The sequence below is a fragment of the Pinus tabuliformis genome, chromosome 4_1 (assembly GCF_031772625.1).
Source record: "Pinus tabuliformis cultivar Carrire ecotype Pingquan chromosome 4_1, CPIR1, whole genome shotgun sequence".
NCBI lineage: Eukaryota > Viridiplantae > Streptophyta > Pinopsida > Pinales > Pinaceae > Pinus > Pinus tabuliformis.
The window spans coordinates 321,262,466-321,286,887 of record NC_142303.1 but is presented as its reverse complement, the minus strand read 5'-3'; the positions used below and the strand labels follow the sequence as shown (position 1 = coordinate 321,286,887).

Here is a 24,422-nt window from a genome sequence, read left to right as displayed (position 1 = left end):
TCATTTTGAAGGATTTATTTATATCAAACTGATCCTCTCCCGTCGACACAATCTCCTTTACCTGATTCTTTGAGCTTAGTCATGGATTTCTCGTAGAAATCTTCATTAGGATTGTTAACCATTACTAGAACTTATTCAAACTCTCAACCCATGTCCACCACTATGGTTGAGACATTAGTTGCATCCTCATCTATGTTTATAACATCACCAGAAGCTCATTTGTATGGTGGCCCATCCGTCCCGCTGGGCTATCAGTCATTATCTGGTAACTTTTCTAGTGTGGCGTCAAGTCCTTCGACCTCTCCCATGTCATCTAATTTGGGAACAATGTCTGGTACTTATCTTATAAATGCCACACAATATTCTTGTCTTCCTCCATCTACACCTACAATAGAGTAGTAGGTTGGCCTGTATATCAATGGGAAAAGATACCCTTAACAATCCAACCCTCCTTATGTTGGGTATCCTCCATCTGGATCACAGTTGCCTCCATCATTTACTCCTCCCATGGCAAGGGGGAAACCTACTGTTGGTATACCTAAATATGGTAATCTTCCTAGTTATAGTCCTCCTTATACTGGAATGGATTCTAGTGTTCGGAAACCTACTTTACCCACAACCTCATTCATATTAGGATTGATTATTTTATCCTCAAACTATACCATCTTCATCGCAATTTCCTACCTATCTACCAGTACGTCAACAAGCTCAAATAAATTTAAGCCCACCTTTAGAGCCTATTCCAATGGTGTTTGGTTCCCCCTAGATCCTAATTAGTCAACATGTACAAGGTCCCTCACCTTCTCAATTGCTTATGCAAGGTACTCCTCAAGTTTCGGTAGGTCAAATTCTTCAAAATTTGGCGTAGTCTCAATCGAACTCGCACTAGGGAGAAATGAAAAACCCCAATCGGGAAATAGTATGGATCACATCAAGTTCCTTTTCAAGGCTAGCATATCCAAACTCAACCATTCCAGCAGCTTTATTGCCATCCAGGGGTTGCGAAACAAACCCACTTGTATGCAGGTTATCATAACCCTCCATATCTTGGTAACCAAGTTCCTTATTATCAGAACCATCCTTATCTAGTAATGAAGGTGCATGTTGCCCAAGCTATCCATTCAAATCCAGGTCATCTGCCTCCATATTTTAATCGGTAGTCCCATTTTGTGGCTACTCTTGAATTACTAGATTTAACTCGGCTTACTAATGACCCCATTGCTCCTTCACCATGATGGTTGATTATTCCCACTAAGTTTCCTTCTGATATCCCAAAGTTCAATGGGAATCTTGGAGAAGACCCATCGATGAATGTTATGATGTATCATCTATTGTTTTGATCCAATTCACTTAATGATGGTTCCATTCAACTCTGTCTTTTCCAACGAATGCTTACAGATGCCACAAATAAATCTTATATTGAATTACCTAGAGTGTTGTTTCATGAATTCAACACTTTAGCCACTACCTTCCTCACACATTTCCAGTTACCCATCAGATACGAAACTAGAATGGAACTATTGACTAACTTCAAACAATAAAATCTACTCACATTTTAGATCACATTCATGAGTGGAGACGTCATCGCCAGTTGGTCAAGACTTATGTTCCCAACCAGTTGTTAGAAGAATGCTTTTTCATGTCTCTGTTAGCTCCCATAATAGAAGATGTGGCCAAAGATGGAGTCGTGACCAAAGATAAATTTATTGCTCGTGCTCAGTATTTAGATCTGGTTTATACCAAATTAGTCATGCTCTATGATAAGATACCAAATGCTCTCGTACCTTCTAATATTGTTCCTCCTCCACCTGGTAAAGAATCTCATGCTACCGATGCGATTATAGGTTCTTCCAGTTTAGAGTCGGTGGGTAAACCATCTTGTATTTCTCTTGCCACTCCTGCACAAAACCATTCATCTCATCCTCTTATGGCTTCTCCTTCCGAGATAAATGTCATCTCATCTGATGAAGGAAAATATCAACATCGACCTGCAAGCAATAATAAAGTTGATGTTATGAAAAAGAAAGATTCCTCACCATAGGATAAACAAAAAAATTTGTCTTCTGATGAGAAATGACAGCCTCGATACCCATGCTTGATTTGTAATGAGGATCACTTTACACGTGATTGTCTACACCATGCTGAAGTGAATCCATTCCTTAAATCATCCACTTCTTCCATTGTGGTGACTGACCCTTTTCCTAATTAGGATACCCATATGGTTTCCTAGGATGCCTCCACCACAAGAAAAAAGGACATTGGTGAGGGGCGAAAAATGTCACCATAAGCTCATTGGTGATGGTCAAAAAAACATTCGTCACCAAAAATTGAATGTCACCAAAGATGGCATTGCCAAAAGTATATGTGTTGTAGTGACATACAAATTCCATCACCAATAATGATTTATAATGATGGATAGTGACCGTCACCATTTCATATGAGAAATGGTGACGGACTATAGCCTCCGTCAACAAAAACTAAATGTCGCCAAAGGTGGTGTCACCAAAAGTATAGGTGTTGTAGTGACATTCAAAGTTCGTCACCAATAATGATTTATAATGACGGATAGCAATCGTCACCATTGGATATGAGCAATGGTGACGGACCATAGCCTCAGTCACCAAAAACTAAACGTCACCAAAGCTGGCTTCACTAAAAGTATATTTGTTATGGTGACATTCAAGGTCTGTCACGAATATTGATTATAATGACAGATAGTGACTGTCATTGTTTCATATGAACAACAATGATTTATTGTGATGGATATTTAATGGTCGTCACTGTTGGTGCATATATGGTGATGTTCGTTGATCGTCACCAAAAGCCGCATTGCCAGAAGTATAGGTGTTGTGTTGACATTCAAGGTTCGTCACAAATAATTACTATAATGATGGACAACGACCATCACCATTTCATATCAACAACAACGATTTATGGTTACAGACCTTTGAGGGTTGTCACTATTGATGGGTATATATGGTGGCGTTCATTGACCGTCACCATTTCATATTTTTGGTGAGGGTCGAGAAATGTCACCAAAGCTCATTGGTGATGGTCAAAAGAGCCTCCATCACCAAAAATTGATCGTCGTCATTCCATATGGATGTCAAGGCATGATGGAATCGAACCACCAACCTCCTACTTGTAAAGCGGGTGCTCTTCCATTGATCTAGCGCCCTTTAAATAATTATACTTTTAAAAATTAGACCTTGAAACTTCATAAACTGTAAATTCTACAACTTTCAATAAATTAAAGTTTTGACAATATTTTACTAAACAAGCAAAGAAGCATCGAAGTTGCAGGTCCCTACCTAATGGTTATTGAAGTTATGAAAAGTCGGTTGAGAAAAACATAGTGGTATAAGAGAATCAATATGTTCAGTTGAATACTCAATTAGAAATGAAACTCTAAAGACATTTATAACCTATAAATGACCTATAACTAGCAAATGCACCAAATATTGCAAAGGAAATGTCATAAGTGGATAGCATATGGAAGAAGAGGAGGCAGGGACTTGGAACCCTTGTACATCTTGGCATGCCTTAGCACTTGGCACATCTTAGCTTGTAGTGGCATGTCCAAATAACTATTCTAATTTGACATTCATAATGCAAAATTTAGAGTATCTTAAAGTGCACTCAGGCTCACCAAACCTCTCTGGTAGTGAAACAACAGCATGTTTGACCTACAAAATCAAGAGCATATAAATTGTATTAATGTCTAAAATGGAGCCCCAAAAAATCCTTGTTCATTGTAAGGGAGGTTATTCTTTAATGCAATTCATGCATTGTACAAGTAGAAAGATAGTACAAGTAGAAATATAGCACAATACATCTTGGCATGTCTTAGCACTTGGCACATCTTAGCTTGTAGTGGCATGTCTAATTTGACATTCATAATGCAAAATTTAGAGTATCTTGAAGCACACGCAGGCTCACCAAACATCTCTGGTAGTGAAACAACAACATTTTTGACCTACAAAATCAAGAGCATATAAATTCTATTAATCTCTAAAATGGATACCCAAAAAATCCTTGTTCATTGCAAGGCAGATTATTCTTTAACGCAATTCATACATTGTACAAGTAGAAAGATAGCACAATACAATATGATCAATCTAATTACTGAAATTATAAGCACCAAAAAGCCCATAAACCTCACAAATATTTTTAAAAAATGCTTGATGTATAAACTAAATTGTAGAATTTTCAAGCAGTTTTTTATAATTTCTAGTTGGCTTAAGAATCCTATAATACTAAACAACATGGTAATAAATGGGCTTGAAGCAATGCCACTACAAACATTTTTCCAACAACATTATATCTTGTAAACATCTACCTTTTTCCAGGATATCAATAGGAATATATTAACAACAATATTGTAGAACTCAGATTCAAGGATAACTCCATTAGGGTCTTGAAACATTGACATGGGAAGAACCCAGAAACAATTAGAAAAGTCAGCAAAAGCTCGGAGAACCTTGAAAAATGAATAGAACTTGATTTGTTTTTAATTCATTTCCTAATCCAAAAAAGTATCTCTATCATTGATTAAACACCATGTTTCCCCTCTATTGGCACATTGAGCTAACTCTCACTGGAAAAATCAAAAGTTGAGCAAAAATTATCCTAAAAAAAACATTTTACAAAAAGGTTTGAGCCCTGTCAAAACAGTTTCTGGAAAATATCACCGATGACTCGGCCAAATCACAACCTTCTCAATAAATAGTGAGTCAGCCAAGCCTTTTAGAACAATTTTTTGGTAGTAATTTCTTGTTTCGCATTACAAAATAGCTTAATAAATAAGAAAAAAAATCATGAAGGAATAATTCACAAGAAAAAATAACCAACCATAGCTAAAAAGGACATATGGTATACTTATTTGAGAAAGTTATAAAATTCAATGGCTATAAAATTGTACAAACAGAAATTGAGAGCTATAACCAACACCAACCTTGAATCACCCACATACCCACATCCCAATGCCCAACTGTAATGGCCCATGGGTCAAAGTTCAACTTACTCAAACAAATTTTCAAAGACAACTTGCTCCAAATGGTACCAATCATGTTTTACTTTCAAGGAAACTGACTTGGAAATTGCCTACAATGGTCACTTTGATCCATACCCCCAAAGCCTAGTTGACTTATTGGTGCTTAATCAGAAACCAAAACATCTTATAGTTAGCCCTAAAACTTGATTGGCTTATGGTAAAACATGATTGGCTTCTTACTGGTTGATCACAAATACGTTTTATAATCACTCATCACCCATTATTGAAAATATAACTTGGGAGAATGACTCCATTAGTAGTCCAAAACATGACTAACCTTAATAGTGAACACTGGATGTCAGCTACATAAAGCCATGGCCCATAAGTGTCCAAGTTGAAAATTCAATAGATCATCAAGTTTGTGAATTATTTTTAACCTTGATAAATAGTTAGCTATAGATTAGAAGGAATGTCTGAATGAATTTTCAATCAAATTTGAAATAGAAAATAGTAAGGAAATATAAGGTAGGAAATTAACTATGACTTTACATTATATATCAATAGTGGAAAAAGGAACCTATAGCTTTTCTTGTTTATAGACATAATGCTAGCATATTTGTCTAAAGTTAACCAATTAGCAAACAATTTCCTCAAAAACTTCAATTACCTTGCACTGGAATAAATGTTACTGCAGTTATTTTTCCAGTACAACTTTGTGTTTAGTATTGTCATTTGCACTAGTCAAGTACTACTACACATTACTATGTTATTCTGATAATTCAATATAACCCATATCAATTGCGAGACTTATAGGTTGACCCCACTGCTATCCGCTGGATTTTGGGATGCCCGACCCGAGATGACCTGGTGGTAGTAGAATTTCACCAGCTTCTGACCTTTTTATCAGCCCCTAGATCTTCACATAGCAGCTCAACCAATGATGGATTTAGGGAAAACTTAATATATTTGAAGAAAACTATAGAGCCAAAAGAAACTACATATTACTAACAATATAAAAGTTCGAATGCGTTTGTGTATTGTTCATACATACCATCCGAATTCAGTAGGATTTTGAATCCATGTATAGTAGTTTATCTCAAATCACTAATATTTTTGTTGTTTATTGTACTATATTGTTTGGCATTTATTGTATTGTATTGTCTTACAGTTAGAATATTGTATATTTTATGAAAATGTATACTTGTATGTGCATGAATTTTACTCAAACAATTTAAATAAGAAAGCTTGATTTATATGATCAAAATGTTCATGTTTCATATTTCAATGGAGCTATCCAATGTGTATTGTTCATTCTCTATATATGGGTTTGTATATTTTTTCATAGGGTTTGTGTATTGTTCATTTTATATTATATATATCATTCGAATTCACTTGCTATAATTTTTCAGTTATATTTTCGAATTCAGTAGGATTTTGAATCCACTTACTATAATTTATTTAGGGATTTTGAACCCACTTGCTATAATTTATCTCAATAATATTTTTTTTATTGTATTATATTGTCTTGCTTATAATGCAGTGTGTATTATATGAAAATGTATAAGAATATGTGCATGAATTTTATGCCAGAAATTTAAATTAAAAAATTTGATTATATGATTTATATAACTGGAATACCAGAATATTTATAGAACTATCCAAATTAGAATAAGTCTGGGTAATATTGTTTATATTTGTTGAACCCAGAAACTTATTCTACAATCTAATATAATGTATAAAGATACTTAAATTCTCTCCACTCATATTAGATCCGTGTTTCAAAGAGATCTTAAATAAAAATATATTAGATCAATATTTAAAATGGATCTTAAATAAAAAAAATTGAATGAGTTTGTTTATTGTTCACATTTCCATGATATTTACAGGGAAATTGCTCCTATGCAATCGAGATCGAAACGACTTGCGCTCCATCAGCAGAAACAACCGACCAAGTGGGTGTGAGGTTTGGTGATTCACTGGGAAACCACATGGTGGCAGCCCATCTGAAGCATCCCCAGCCTGTGTTCAATCGCAGATCAGGGCACCAGAAACAAGGTGGGACTCACGTTCAGTACAAGCCCTTTGACAGATGTTCAATCAATAAGTTTGAGGTTGAAGGGCCATGCATGTAGAGAGGCATCTACTATCTCTACCTCAAGCGTGTTGGGGCTAATGACTGGAGACTCGGGTGGGCTAAAGTCCTCTCCAAACACCAAAATGGCCTCCTTGCCCCTACTTCTGATATGTTTTAATTCATAACGTTTCTGCCCAGCAATGTCTGGTTCGGCTTTGATTACTGTGACACTGATGGGCCTCACCCTCCTCTGCTTGCTCACGACCGAGCCAACTAGTATTATATACAACGAGAGAGGTATATATTGAGTACTAATATATCTATTGTGGAAGAGATACATATTTAGTACTAATCATGCACAACCATTGGAATTAAAATTACCTATCTAGAAAAGAGTGAATGTGAGTATGTGGAAGACATTCATGTTTGCATATACAATCCCTACAGTTGTAAACACAAACCTAACAGCTGGATTATTACTACAAAGTCTTTGAATTCTCCACCGGTTGAACCAAAGCATGTCTGGAAATGCAGAAAGATACAGTTTCAAAGAATGAATAGGCCCTGAGAATTATCTAATAGGAAGAGTCATTATTCTACTGATCTTCCTGTTATTATGGAATTAATCAGAGATAATAAGTGGGTTTTCTCCTATGAAAGCGGCCGAACTCAAGGGCTTGGAGAAGGGCTGGAGAGGACTTTAAACAGTGTCGTGCAGTGATAAAATTTGAATATTAGGTCTTAATTTCAATTAGAAAAGCATATATTTAGGTTGCCCTTCCATAATGAAAAGCTTAAATAAAAAACAATTTAATTGACAATGTTAGGCCCCTATACTACTAGTGGATCCCCTTATTGTTATTAGTACAACCCCCTTATTTTATTGTTGTACCCATGTAGTCCCCATAGAAGCCCACTATTGTTATTATTGTGCCCCATAGAAGCCCACTATTGTTATTATTGTGCCCTTACATTATTATTGTTATGTCGGCTCTGATTATATTATGATCCCTTAGACTCCTATATATACAAAGGAGATCTTGTCATTTGTATCATCCAAGAAATGTTCGTTTGTGTAACATAAAGGAGGATGGCCATTCGAAGAGGCTTATTTCTAAGGCATTGATCTATCTTTTCTATCTTTTTGTGAGCTGGTTTCATAACATTTGGTATCAGAGCTTTGAATTCTAGGTTTTCGCTGCTCCAAATAGGACATAGTGGAATTTGCACTATAACTTTTTTCTATGACATTTCAAACGTTAAAAAAAAACCCATTTGGGACAAAATCATTCTGAACCGCAAGTCTGAATTTCAGAGCTTTTCGCGCTATATTTGCGGAGATATGATCTGAGGAAGTTGGCATTTTTGTACACTCCCGAATTACATTCCAAACAGGTGACTTGGGGAAAATATTCACTACTTTGGTTTTGAGCATCATATTGAAATTTCGTAAGAAGTTACAGAAAGAAGACGGACTGTAGTTTCTTGTATATATTTTTCAAATCCTAAGGTCGAAACAATGATACGTGGCACTTCCTACGAGTTCGCTCTTCTGAAAAGGTCTATAATCAGGTCATCTTGGGAGATTGTGCATAACTCTGCCTTGGAGAATCTAAATTCGATCAGACTGGTGGCATTGGAAAGAGGACACAGAGAGATACTGCAAGTCGCAATTTCAGAACTGGATGATCCAAAATTACAGAGATACATCAAAGGCAATATCGAGCTCCTACAAAGTGAAAAAAGGTGTGTAGATTTTTTAAAATTTTTGCTTAAGCTTGGTTTGAAAAATTATTTTGAAGGAATTCAAAGTGCATAATAGAGCATTATTATCAGTAACTAATGCCCTGAGGAAATAAAATTGAAGCACCTAGTAAGCAGCCCCAAAGCTTTAGCATGACTTATGAAGAAGAGGAAGAAATGTAACATGATATATCAAAATTACGAGACCAAGTGCAACAAATGTCACTCGCACAAAAAGTAACAGAATCTAAGATGGATGGTTTAAAGAAAGATGTAAAAGCTAAGATGAATGATGTGGAAGCTAAGATGGATGATTTGAACATAGATTTCAAGACAGATTTGAAGACAGGCTTGGCAGATTTGACGAATTTTCTACAAGAAATACTTACTCATGGTGAAAGAGTAGTAAAGGAAACTCATGATGAGAACAAAATGAAATGTTAGTCATGATTTCATAGACTCTAATTTTGGATCGAAGACCCACCATATTCCAAAAATTGATATGAGAAAGTTTGATGGCAAGGATCCCAAACATGGATATTACAGATGGAACAATTTTTCGATCTCAATAATGTGCAAAACACACAAAAGTTACGTATTGCAACTTTATATTTGGAACCAAATCAGTTTGTATGGTATCAATGGCTTTGCTCTCATAAACAAATTATCACTTGGGCAATTTTTATGGAAGAATTGATAGCACATTATGAGGATACAAAAAGCAACACTTTTTTTAGCCAATTGATAAGTCTCAAACAAAACGGTTCAATAATGGAGCACGTTGAGGAGTTCCAAAAATTGAACATAAGGGAAAAAATTATTCTAGAGGAGCATAGGACTGATATGTTCATGGGGACTTTAAAGAATAATATCCAACATTATGTTCACCTTTGGGAACCTAATTCATTAGAGAAGGCATTCAGGTTAGCAAGAAAAATGGAAAGCAAAATTATGGCAACTAGGAAGCATACCACTGACAACTATAAAGATGGAAGTGTTGTTGCCCCTAGCTTTCCACAACCTATAAGGTTGACACCATAGCAATTGGAAGAAAAAACATCAAAAGGGCTTTGTTACAGTTGTGATAGCAAATACACTAAAGGTCATAAGTGTGCTGAGAAGAAATTATTCTACATAGATTGTGAAGAGGAAGAAGAAAAGGAGCAAGAAAGGTCAAAAGAAGAGGATATACTCCAGGGAAAAAGCCTAGGTAAAGAAGAAATGAATCTAACCATATCTTGTAATGCATTGGCTGGAATTACCACTCCTCAAACCATCAAGATAGAAGGATAAATCAAGAAGAAAAAGGTAATAGTGTTGATTGATTCAGGAAGTACCCACAATTTTATTCATTGTAAGATAGCAAAAGAATTGAATTGCTTCCTATATACAGCACCAGATCATCAAGTGATGGTTGCAAATGGAGGAATGATAAATTGCTCTAGAGAGTGCCATAATATCAAGCTATCCATGGGAGAATATGTACTGACTAGCCCAATGCTTTCCATTCCAATGGGAGGTGTTGATGTTGTACTAGGAGTCCAATGGCTACAATCCTTGGGTACAATAGCTTTTAATATTCAAGAACTTTTCGTGAAATTTTCTGCGGAAGGAAAGGATGTTGAATTAAGGGGTATTTCAGGGAAACCGGGAAAGATAATCAACTCTAATGGCATGACAAAGCTTCTAAAAAAGGGACAAAGAGGTGTAATTGCACAATTATGTTTGCTAGATGTTTCCACAATGAAATCATCTATTTCTCTATATCTCCAAAAAATCTTGGACAATCATTCCAAGGTATTTAAGACTCCAAAAGGTCTCCCACCTATTTGTGATCATGATCATGCTATTCATTTGATTCCAGCAAGTGTTCCTCCAAACATCAGGTCGTACAAATATCCATATGCCCAAAAGAGTGAAATTGAATGTATGGTTGCAGAAATGCTAGAGGCGGGTATAATTCAACCTAGTCAAAGTTCTTTCTCTGCTCCAGTAGTATTGGTGCACAAGAAGGATGGATCATGGTGCATGTGTCTGGATTATAGGGAGCTCAATAAGCTCACTATTAAAGATAAGTTTCCCATTCCTGTCATTGATGAATTACTGGATGAATTTCATGGTTCAATTTACTTCACCAAGTTGGATCTTTGTTCAGGATATCATCAAATCATAATGAAGACTGAAGACATTCCGAAAACAGCATTTAGAACTCATGAGCCTCACTATGAATTTTTGGTCATGCCTTTTGGCCTTACCAATGCACCTTCTACATTTCAAGGTTTGATGAATTCCATTTTCAAACCCTTCCTTAGAAAATTTGTGTTAGTATTTTTTGATGATATACTAATCTACAGCAAGTCTTGGAAGGATCATGTTGAACATGTTGACAGGGTGCTACAGCTATTGGAGGAGAAACAATTATATGAAAAAAGATCCAAATGTTTCTTTGGAGTACAAGAGGTGGAATATCTAGGTCATATTGTATCCCATGAAGGAGTTAAGATAGACCCTAGCAAAATTAAATCCATTAAGGAATGGAAAATCCCCACATCCATAAAGCATCTGTGAGGATTTATCGAGTTGATATGGTATTATTGCAAGTTCACTAAGAATTATGGGAGAATAGCAGCACCTCTAACAACATTATTGAAGAAAGATGCATTTTCATGGACTCCAGAAGCAATAAAGGCCTTCGAACATCTCAAAGAGGCAATGTTCCAAGCACCGGTCTTAGCTACACCGGACTTCACAAAAACCTTTATTGTGGAATGTGATGCTTCAGGAAATGCAATTGGTGCTATTTTAATGCAAGATGAAAGACCCATTGCTTTTGAAAGTCGTCCAATCAAGGGAAAGTTTTTACACAGAGCTATTTATGAGAAGGAAATGTTGACAATACTACATGCACTTAAGAAATGGTGACCTTACCTAATGGGAAGACACTTCAAGGTAAAAACGGATCATGATAGCCTTAAATACTTTTTAGAACAAAGATTGTCCTCTAGAGAGCAACAAAAGTGGGTCACAAAGATGTTGGGTTATGAATTTGAAATCATCTACAAAAAAGGGAAGAAAAATGTGGTGGCAGATGCACTCTCAAGAAAGGATGAGGATGTGGAAGCATCGTTGTGCACCATTTCAATTATCCAACCATATTTGATAAACAAAGGAAGGTATGAATGGAGGAATGGAGAAGCAGGGTGGGAACTCATTCAAAAGTTGCCAAATATCCCAGTTCCAAAAATATTGCCAGAACTTGACAAGGAAGGAAAAAGCATATTAGAACCTAAAGCATTCACAGAACCGAGAAGTCAACAGCTACGAAATCAATCAATTTCAAAACATCTCATCAAGTGGAAGAACTTACCTATTGAAGATTTCACATGGAAGGAAAAGAATTTTATATAGAAGCATCAAGAACTACTCAAGCGTTGAGGACAACACTTTTTGGAGGAGAGGGGCATGTTAGGTCCCTATACTACTAGTGTAACCCCTTATTGTTATTAGTACAACCCCCTTATTATATCGTTGTACCCATGTAGTCCCCATAGAAGCCCACTATTGTTATTATTGTGCCCCATAGAAGCCCACTATTATTATTATTGTGCCCTTACATTATTATTGTTATGTCGGCTCTGATTATATTATGATCCCTTAGACTCCTATATATACAAAGGAGGCCTTGTCATTTGTATCATCCAAGAATTATTCATTTGTGTAATGTAAAGGAGGTTGCCCCCTCGAAGAGGCTTATTTCTAAGGCGTTGATCTATCTTTTCTATCTTTTTGTGAGCTGGTTTCATAACAGACAACAATATATTATCTTTACATTTCATTTTCAGAACAAGAACAGTTTAGTTTGAAACTTCTTCTATTATATGGGAGGTCAGCAAGGATGTAACCAGGTATTCTACATTACTAAATAAGTCCCAAAATTTGGTTGTAATGTTGGATAATTCACTTAAGATTCATGAGGGTGTTTTCCATGTCAACATCTCTTTCCATTTTTTTGAAAGCCGTATTACCCAAAATCCCAAATATTATGGACCAGCACGTCTGATCCTCCCAATTTCAAAACCCTCAGCTACCAATGGGGGGCATTGGTTTCCGGTGTAGAATACATTTGATATTTAGTCACAGAAATTGCAAGTACCATCAAATGTCTATAGGGTTGTTGTTGAAATTTATGTGTCATCCTATACATATGATGAATATTGGTGGTCAAAATTCCCATATGATTACGTAAATGCCAACAACCTGACCAATGGCATTGACAATGGAGATTTTAGGGAAATATTTGCTGTCATAGATGGGTATGTTGAGGGTACTATGTGGCCTTTTCCTATTCTGTATGGAGGGAGCCTCCAATATATGTTATATCAACTAGTTATGGGCATTGGGGCTTTCAATATTCCTACATATGACCTTGAGGTAACCTCATTCCTTGGATAGTTTATGGATGGAAATCATCACACTTTTTCCCTAATTGTAGTGGACGCTCTTCCCAGTTGGCTTGCAGATGCAAATCGCACTTCTGGTTGGATGAAAATAGTGTTCATGCAGTAAGAAAATTGGGGATTATTAATTATCTGGTTTTAGCCCTTCTCTAGATTCAAGGTTTAAGGGTCCTGATAGGACATTTCATACATGAGGTGAGAGAATGATTTCATATTTTGAGTGGGTTAATACAACACAAGGGAACCTTACAACTCATGCTCTTCACAACTTGAATTACTCTAACTTTATCACAATGTATGACACAGCCCCATCAATGATGTAATGGCCATTTCCATCAATCATCAATCATGAATGTATCAAGGACTTTATCATTCATGGATGTTGACAGTGTCAATTTTGTCATTGTCCTTCCCTTAATTCCTTTATTAACATATCCACACACTTTATATAAAGTGGAAAGGATACATTAATGCCAAAAATTAAAAGTTTCAATCTTAACTTTTTGAAAATTATTATTTATTACAAGAATTCTACTTCCACATTGGAGATGGTGTGGAGATTGTTGGAAAAAACTACCACATTACTGCCATTTTAGAGACTTTGTGGCACTCCAGAGATGGTGTGGTAGTTGTTGGAAGAAATTGCCACATTATTGCCATTTTAGACACTGTGTGGTGGTTGAGGAAAAAATTGTTACATTTTTGTTATGTTATAGATGATATAATGATGAATATCACACATTTTATTTTCAATATTAAAATATATATATATATATATATATATATATATATATATATATATATATATATATTGTTGCATATTGTAAATAAAGCATTTTCAACAAGGTAGTTGAATTCATTGATAAATTAGTGAGAATTTTTTTTTACAATCCATACATAATTATTTATACTACATTAATATATGATCTTTGTAAGCAAGAAAACATGTAGAAGCTACCAAGATTCTTGAAGCATTGAGGAATTAAGGTCTTACTCCTTTAACTCATATTTGGAATATATTAATGACAAGTATTTCCAAGAAATTGAATACATACATGCCTCCTGAACTAATTGATGGGAATTTTAAGAAAGGAGATATATGACCATCTTTCAAGCTATGGGCTGAAATGGAAGAAAAAATACATTTTCTTGATGTCTATGTCTACCCTGATTTCATCAATGAGCATTGCAAGAAAAGAAACATGCAGAAGGCCCATGCACACTTCATTGAAATGAAAACAATAAGCACATTTTCCCTAACAATTTCACCTGCAATTCGTTGATTGGTGGGCATTGTAAAGAAGGACTTGTCCTAGATATTTTCACTAAGAACATGCTCATTAATGGTATTTGTAAGCAAAAAAGGGTACATATGGCAAATAGGCTCTATTTCCTCATGCATAGCAACGATTTGGTTCCTGATGTTGCTACCTACAACACTTAAATTCATGAATAATGTAAGACAACCAACATGAGCAAGGTTGTCGAAATTATGAACACAATGTCCTCAAATGGGTGCACTCTTGATAATTTTACATATAATACGTGGATTAATGGTCTTCGCATCACTAAGATGATTCATCAAGATTTTAAGTTGTTGGATAGCCTTACTGCAATAGGAAATATTCCTGACATAGTCACTTATAATACAATTCTGAAATTTTGAATGGTCTTTGTAAGGATTTGCTTGATCAGGTTGTTATGTTGTTAGGAAAATTCCTAAAAATTGGTTTCATTTCTAACAATGTTACTCATAATATGATGCTTACTAGTTTCTACAAGTTTGGTAATGCGTTTAGTGGTATACATCTACATTCATTTCAGCATATGGTGGTATAAGTCTAGCGTAAGGAATGCTCAGCCATACATTCTTATATACCTACTATTATATGAGAGCATGTACTCTCATCTTCTCCAATCAATTTTAGGTTGTGTTCCCCTTTGCAAGCACCCTTTAACCTCACTAAGGGTAAGTGATTTTGGTGATTTCTTGACTTTCCAAAAACCCCAATATTACGAAAGAAAAAGCCGAGGAGGTACTCCTGAACTCATCAAATTGGCTAACAACAAAATCTAGTTCAACTCTAGATGAGTCATAGCCCATAAATTGAAAAGCTTGACCCTGTGATCAAGCTATGATATGGCTACGTAAACTTTTTAAAACATGTTCTATTATGAATTTTGTTACATATATGATACTAAACAGTGCTCATTTTTGTGGACCTCGGACTGCCAAGAAATGCCAATGAAAGAATTTATGTTGAATAGTGTCATGCAATTGATGATTCATTGTCAGCACAATCAAGGATGCATGGAGATGACCGATGCAATCCACAATGACATGCTAGAGGACTCTGTTAGTTTTTCTAACATATGTTCAAAGAATGCAAGGCATAACCTATATATATAAAATTTTAAAATAAATTAAAAGAAATATTACTCAAGAATAAAACTTATCATTTTATATAATTTTAGATAAAAAAATTATAAAGCACTCTTTCAAAAATACTAGTCTTTATTATATTTCCACCAACACATTGCATTATATACTATAGACATGACTGAACTTTCCCTGCCTAAAATTCATTTTTTTTTTTTTTTTATTTCCTCATTTCTCGAAGAGCCTTTTAAAATTTCCTCGATTTTAAAATCAGGTCTGCTCTTTCTTAGCATTCTTCAGCAAGCTGTAGGTAGAGGAAATGGGTTTGTTAGGACAAGGGGCACCCACTATACTATGAATGGGAAACCTCTGTTTGTCAATGGGTTCACTCTTACTCGTTAATGACTGTGGCAACAGATCTAACACAGAGAAATAAGGTTAGCTCTATTTTTCAGCAAGCTGCAACTCATAGTCTTAATGTTGCCAGGACCTGGGCCTTCAATGGCGATAGCTAGTATAAGGCATTGCATATTTTTCCCAGTGTATATGATGAATAATTATTTAAGGTTTGTGCATGGAGCCTGCATTACATCAAGTCTTCAAGACCTCAAACCATTTTTTTCCTAAGATTTTGCTTTTGGCGTGTGGATCTGCTGGCATTGTTTGTTTTATGGACTTTTGAATGGAAGAAGAAGGTCTTGGATGCCATAATGATCATTCTTCCATACAAATACCAATCTATTGGGCTTTGAGGTCATTTATTACATAATGGATGAGATGGGTTTGCAGAAAAGGTATCATGAGCATGGAAGAGAAACAGAACGACCCATCAATAAAAATGAGCTAGACGCACGTGTAACTTACTGTTTGCTTTTTGGCATTGTTTATTTTATGGACATGTTCATTCTTTTGTTTTTAAAGCTTCAAAGGCATCAAGGATATCAATAATTTGGGAGGGGTTATGCATGGACCACAATGAATTTTTAATAGTATTATAGTATGTGAATGGACTACTATGTTAGGATAATTGAATCACACAGGTGCCTAGGCTTCCCTTTGGCCCAATGAGATGCCATGGGTGGCTCACGAGTCACAAGACATAGGGTGACCAAGATAGGAGGAGAAATATGCAACTCTTTTGGTAGTACTTCATCACTCAAGTGTGAAAATTAGTGTTCGTTATGATTGTAACTTACTAATGTCAATTACTCCTATCTATTATCTATAGTCCACCTGTTATCACTCAGGTTGTTCCCCAAACGTTGTGAGAAAAGGGAATACGGCTGAGGTAACCACTAAACAATCTTTTATATGCAGATTCTAGCCAATCTGCAGCTAGAGAGGGCTCTCTCTTTATGATTTAGCTTCGTTTTGGGTTATATTAGGCTAGTTATAAAGTACAGGTATTTGTTTGATTTTTGGATGGTGACATTCAATAGAACAGGGTTGCAAATACGAGAAGTTCAGTCCATTGGGTTAATGGAGTCTATGAAAATGAACTGCTAGATATGGTTTCTTTGACAGAGGAAGTACTGCAGAGCAAGGTAATTGACCATGAAACAATTTGTGAGCTGGATTCAGGTGAAATGGGGTCAGGGGGTGAAGGGAAACTAAGAATCCTTCATCATGTTGATAGAGGGAAAGTGGATGAATATTGCCAGGGAGCAGTTGAGAATTCCTTGGCTATATTCAAGATGTAAGAACCAGGGAAACAGGAGCAGTTAAGAATTCCTGCTTATGCTAATTCTGAAGAAAACATAAAAATAACAGAGATTGAACGCAGAGTACAGTTAAGTAAGTTCTGGGTTATTCTTTTTCCCTGTTATTCATATTATGAACATAGATGATATATAAACATACAGAAACTGTAAAACATGATTTAAGAAGACTTATTGATCCATGAAATAATTCGAGAATTCTGCAACATAGTGTTCTGCCATCAATTCCACAACCAGAGAGTTCAGCAACAAAGCATTCCAACAACCTTTTATTCAGAAGCATTCTCAGAGTTACAGCGCAATTCCAAAAATATATCACCAACCCCTAATACTTAGTTTGGGGAGGTATTTGTACAAAAATGTTTACAAATTATCTCAATGAGATAATATCTAGCAATAACTTTTTCCACCTACTCTACAGGAGGAGTAAATAATCTTGAGAACAGAGAGAAATGAATGCAGAAGTAAGAGATGTTGTGCTGGCCACTCAGTTGGTGAGATGCATTGATTATTTGCTCAGCAAGTCGGCCAATGGACACTTTACTGACATTCCGTGTTGCTGGCGTTGCTTTCTTGGGTGCTTTAATTGTGCTTTAATAGACCATTGCCCTATGTGATTTTTATCTGCTCTTTTTCTCCACTTTATGATATATGTTGTGTTCTGGGAAAATTAAACAAAACTTTGAAATCTGCCTACAATATTTCCAGCATACTCTTCCACCACTGGTCATATGGTAATTGGTGTCTGCGCATTTTTATTAGAGTTTCATCAGCATCCATGTAACTGAAGAAAGTAGGCTGGACTGTGAAAAGATGTCTCACTTCATGCTGCTGAAGTACCTAGTGCTGTTGATGCCGGGACCATAGGGGGGACTGCTATTGTAATTGTAGGAGGAGCAGTTGTAACTATTGGAGCTATTTGAGATGGCTGAGAGGTCGACACTCCCTGCTTTTCCTGTAGTGCTTTCTCCAATGCCTGCTCCATCTCATTTAACCTTTGATTCATTTTCATCAACAAATCCATCATGTCTTCTTATGCTTTTTCTTACACAACCTCTGTGGTTTGTGGATGCATAGTAATTGGCAGCTGTAATTGCTTCTTGAGGGAAGTTTTTGTTGGCATTATGATTCAGGTGTTGTCCTTGATGGCAACCCATTCAGGTGATAGATCACTATTCTTGATGATCAGCTCTCTATTTTTAAGAAGGACGCAGGAAATCTGTTCAGCAAGTGCGTCCCCGCAGGTATACCATGCAGAACCCGCGTCCAGGGACGCAGGCCAGCCGTTCAGGAGGTGCGTCCACCCAGTGCACACATTTCAAGGTAGAGAAAAGCACGTGGGGGTTTCTTGTGTGGTATCTAGCCGACGGTTTTTGTGTTTCTATGGTGTCGGCTCGTGGTATTGTTCCATGTTTTGGGGAGGGGCTTGCCTATATAAAGCAAAGGAGTTCATTTGGATTAGGCATCATCTTGGTTGAATATCGTTTGGTGAGATCTAGTCCAGATCTATGAGGGCGAATCTTCTAATGGACTGTGATCTCTTTGGCGCATGATCAGATCTGTAGATCTGAGTGGTTGGGTCAGTTCTGAAGTCCTCATATCTTTTATATCTGAAGGGACGCAGGTTCAGTGAAGGACAAGTGCGCCGAGACGCAGGGAAGACCGGGCGCAGGTGCGTCTCTGAAGCAAAAGACGCGGCGCGACTGTGTTATTGGGTGCGTCTCTGAAGCGAAAGACGCAGCGCGATAGTGTTACTGGGTGCGCCGGTACGCAGAGAAGCTTAAAGGAACAGTGCGTTTGCACGCAGAACAGCAGAAGGTAAACTGCGTCCAGTCGCAGGCCACAGAAAGAAAAATTGCGTCCCTGTCTTAAGATGATCTGTTAATTGTATATTTCTGTTCATAAGGTGTTCTGGGTTGTTCCTGTGATTACTGATCTGATATCTGTAGTGGACTGTATCTGTTGTATACTTGTTGATCATTTGATTCTTCATGAAAAGAAGTAGGGGGTTGTAGCTCCCTTCCAGGAGAGACTGGAAAACGAGAGAGAGTTGTAGCTCTCTGCAGGTTGCAGCCTGCGTACTGGTAAAGGACTGCACCAGTACAAAATCATTGTAAAAAGAATTTCTTGAAAGAAGATAGAGACATATTGCAGCAGGTGGTTTTCTCCCACATTGGGTTTCCACCTTACATCTTGTGTTCTTTGGTGTGACTGTCTATTTTCTTTGTTCATGCTCATTATTTTATGGTACTGATATGCAAGAATAATTCAAAAGATCAAATAAGGAAGATTTGTCAAATTGATAGATAATACTGATTCACCCCCCCTCTCAGTATTATTTCCAACAATTGGTATCAGAGGAGGTCCTTCAGAAAAGCTTGATCGCTTGAAGGTAGATCGTTCATCATGAGCAACTACGAGAGAGAAGCATCAATCAGGCCACCGGTTTTTGATGGGACAAACTTCAATTATTGGAAGGTAAGAGTTACTGCATATCTTCAATCTCTTGGTACTGAAGTTTGGGACATTGTAGAAACAGGCTATGCTTTTCCTTCAGCTACTCCTACAGATCCAGCTGAGAAAAAGAAGTATGAAACAAATGCAAAAGCAGTCAGTACTTTATTAGGAAGTATATCCCAAACAGAATTCATGAAGGTAATGCACTTCAAATCAGCAAAAGAAATATGGGACAAAATGATCACAAGCTATGAAGGAGATGAACAGGTAAAACAAGCCAAACTTCAAACTCTCAGGATTCAATATGAGACTCTCAAGATGTATAATGATGAAAGTGTGGCTAATTATTTTCTTCGGGTAGATGAGATTGTAAATTGTATGAAAAATTTGGGTGAAGAAATAAAGGAGTCTATAGTAGTTCAAAAGATTCTAAGATCATTATCCCCCAAGTTTGAATCTAAAGTATCTGCAATAGAAGAAAAAGAAAATCTCTGTGTTCTCACTATGTCTCAGCTACATGGAATTCTAACTGCTTATGAAATGAGAAAGGGAGGACCATCAGACAGAAGGGAGGCTGCTTTTAAAGCATCAGGCAAAGAAGATCACTATGAAGCAAGCCATGTTCCAGAAGAAGAGGAAGAAGAATCAAATTTTGTCAGAAATCTTCAAAGGGGTTCTGGAAGGTTCAGAGGTAAGCTACCTTTCAAATGCTTTGCTTGTGGAAGAGTAGGTCATTATGCTGCAAAATGCTCTTATAAGGATAAAGGAAAGGAACCAGTTAGATGGAACAAGAAACAAAGTGCAAATAAGAAAAGCTACTACACCCATGAAGATAGTGATGGCTTATCAAACAGTGATGAAGATGAACAAGGTAATAAATATAGGTTGTTAATGGCATTTGAAGATGATGATTATGAGGATGCTGTAGATGTGGATAACCTTTATGATGAAATTACTAGACTCAAGAGATGTATAGAAGAAAAGAACATGATTATTGATACTCTACAATTTCAAATTGATGAAAAGGAAAAACATCTTGAAAAATTAGAAGGTGAAATTGTTGGTCTTAGAAAAGAAATTGAGAAAACAAAAACTATTAATCTCAAGTTTGTCAAAGGATCAGAAACTTTGGATGAGATTATCAGTGTGCAGCGGTCTCCACTAAATAAGACAGGTCTAGGCTATAATGGAGAAACTTCTCAAGCATCCACTTCAAAAAGTTATCTTGATGCAGCAAGAAGAAATGAGCAAGAGCACAAGGAAGATCATCAGGTAAAGCAGGGACAAATGTCAAACAGAAACCATCAGGGGCAATCCAGCTTAAGGGTGAACAAAAGCCACAACCAGCCACAGGTAAAATCTTCTCATTTTGGTTCAAGAATAGATGAAAATAGAAATTACAATCAGTTGGCTGGTAGATTCAATAATCGCAGAAGCTTCTTCAATGGACAATGCTTTTCTTGCCATAACTTTGGTCACAAAGCAGCTCAATGTGTTGCGTATAAAACAATCATGACTAGGGAAGCTCAAAAACAAAGAAGTATGACAGGGATTACAAAAAGGACCTATAACAACTTTTCAGCTCTTGAAAATGAAGTCGAATGTTCTATTTGCAATAATTTTGGACATGAAGACTTTGAATGCAGAAGCAGGTTTCCGGAAAGAAAAGTACAAGAGCGGAAAAAGGAACAAGCCTCAGGCACCAAAACATGGAGAATAAAGGAACCTCAAACAGAAAGATGTGGGATAGCATTTTATGCAGAAGGGCAAGAAAATCTATGGTACATTGACAGTGGATGTTCGAAGCATATGACAGGTGATAAAGAAAAACTTGAGTCTTATTCTAGTTTAGAAAAGGGAAAGAAAGTCTCTTTTGGAAATGATACTCCTGCAACTATAAAAGGAAAAGGTATTGCTCCCTTAAAAGAAGATGTTAAGGCTGGAAATGTTTTGTTTGTTGATGGTTTGAAGCATAATCTTCTAAGTGTCAGCCAGATGTGTGATCAAAGAACCGAGGTTATATTCAGATCAAATGGATGTCTTGTTCGTGATCTTGATACAGGTAAAACAGTTCTCAAAGGAAAAAGAACTCCAAATAATCTATACATATTTGATGAAGGACAACAACAATGCTATCTAAGCAAGGATGAAGAGCACTGGTTATGGCATCGAAGGTTGGGACATCTAAGCTTCTCACAAATAAGGAAAGCTTGCAAATATCAGGCAGTTCGCGATCTTCCAGATATCAAAATTCCTGACAACACCATATGCAGATCATGTCAGTTTGGAAAACAAACCAGGACTAACTTTCCAGAGAAAGAAGGATCAGCTAGCATGCCTCTTGAGCTAGTACATACAGATGTATGTGGACCATTCAGGAAAAGAACACCTAGAGGAGAGGAATACTTGATATTATTTATTGACGACTTCTCCAGGTTTGTTTGGTTAGGACTTATGAAGCACAAAGATGAAGCATTCGAAAAATTCAAATCCTTCAAAGCCTTGGTTGAAAATGAATCAGGTCACAAAATTAAGTGCCTCAGATCCGACAGAGGTGGGGAATTTACTTCAAATGAATTTTTCGATTTCTGTGATGAACATGGGATAAGGAGAGAATTCTCTATGGCTAGAACTCCTCAGCAAAATGGAGTTGTTGAAAGAATGAACAGAACAATCCAACAAATGGCTCGTGCTATGCTTGATGAATCAGGAACTCCCGCAACTTTCTGGGGTGAAGCTGCACATACTGCGGTTATTATTCTCAACAAGACAAATGTTCGGGTGAACAGCACTCAAACTCCTCATGAGCTCTGGAGTGGTAAAACTCCTTCAGTAAAGCATTTCAAAATCTTTGGGAGTAAATGCTATATCAAGAATACTGAGGAGCAGCTTGGTAAACTTGATCCTAGAGCAGATGAAGGCATTCTTCTTGGCTATTCTCCAAATAGCAAAGCATACAAATGCTACAATAAAAGACTTGGCAGAATTGTTGACAGCATTGATGTAGTGGTTGATGAGAAGGGATACATTCCTAGGCAAATACATCGTGAAGATATCGAAGAAGATGAAAGCTACCCTCAAAGACAGAATGATGAAGAAGAAGAACCTCAAGAAGAATCTCAAGAAGAACCTCACGAAGACGCAGAAGAACGAACAAGAATAGAAGAAAAGACTCCATCCAGATATGTTCAGAAGAACCATCCAGAATCTCAGATCATGGGACAGAAAGAAGCAGGTATACAAACTAGAAGAACAGTTGCAGAAGCTTCAAGCTATTTAGCATTACTCTCCTCTACTGAACCACAAAATGTGAAAGAGGCATGCAAAGATGAATGTTGGGTGAAAGCAATGGATGAAGAACTTGAGCAAATCGAAAAGAACAACACTTGGGAGCTGGTTCCTAGACCAAAGGATAAGAATGTTATCGGAACAAAATGGGTCTTCAAAAATAAATTGAATGAAAATGGAGAAGTAATTAGAAACAAAGCCAGACTTGTTTGTAAAGGGTATGCACAGCAAGAAGGAATAGACTTTGAAGAAACTTTTGCTCCTGTTGCAAGACTTGAGGCCATCCGAATGTTCCTTGCTCTCTCAAGTTTTCAGAACTTCAAAGTATTTCAAATGGACGTAAAATCAGCATTTCTGAATGGAGACTTGGAAGAAGAAGTGTACATTGAACAGCCAGATGGGTTCATTCTTGGAAATGATCCAAATCTTGTATGCCGATTGAAAAAGGCTCTCTATGGTCTCAAACAAGCCCCAAGGGCTTGGTACTACCGGTTGGACAAATATCTTCATCAACAAGGTTTTTCAAAAGGTTCAGCAGATAGCAATCTATATATAAAAGTTGAAAATGACAAATTGCTAATACTTGTTGTGTATGTAGATGACATTATTTTTGGCAGCAATGAAGAAGCTATGAGTCAAAGCTTTGCCTCAGTCATGCAGAAAGAATTTGAAATGTCCTTGCTAGGAGAACTGACATACTTCCTTGGTTTGCAAATCCAACAAAAGGAAGGAGGAATCCTTTTATCTCAAACCAAGTATCTCAAGCAGATTTTGAAAAAATATGGCATGGAAGATGCAAAACCAGTATGTACACCCATGGTCACAGGATGTAGTCTCAGTGCAAATGATGAATCTGCAGCAGTACATCAACCAACCTACAGATCTATGATTGGAAGTTTACTATATTTGACAGGTACCCGACCAGACATCATGCATGCAGTTGGAATAGTTGGAAGATTTCAGGCAAATCCAAAGGAGACTCATCTTCAAGCAGTGAAGAGAATATTCAAATATCTTCAAGGGACTCAAAATTATGGCTTATGGTATCCTAGAGATACAGATCTCACTCTTCATGCGTACACAGATGCAGATTGGGCCGGAAGCGTGGATGACAGGAAAAGCACAAGTGGCGGTGCATTCTTTATGGGCTCCAGACTGGTATCTTGGTTCAGCAAGAAACAGAGTTCAATTGCCTTGTCTACAGCTGAAGCGGAATATGTTGCTGCTGCATCTTGTTGCACCCAACTTCTTTGGATGATGCAGACTTTGCAGGATTATCAAATCACTTGTACACCTCCTATTCCTATCTTAT

At 36.8% G+C, this 24,422-nt stretch overlaps 1 pseudogene; it reads left to right on the top strand.

Annotated features, from left to right (window-relative positions):
- The first annotated feature begins 1,639 nt into the window (after positions 1-1,639).
- LOC149175588 (embryo-specific protein ATS3B-like) lies at positions 1,640-7,344 on the top strand (annotated as a pseudogene).
- The last annotated feature ends 17,078 nt before the right edge of the window (positions 7,345-24,422 follow it).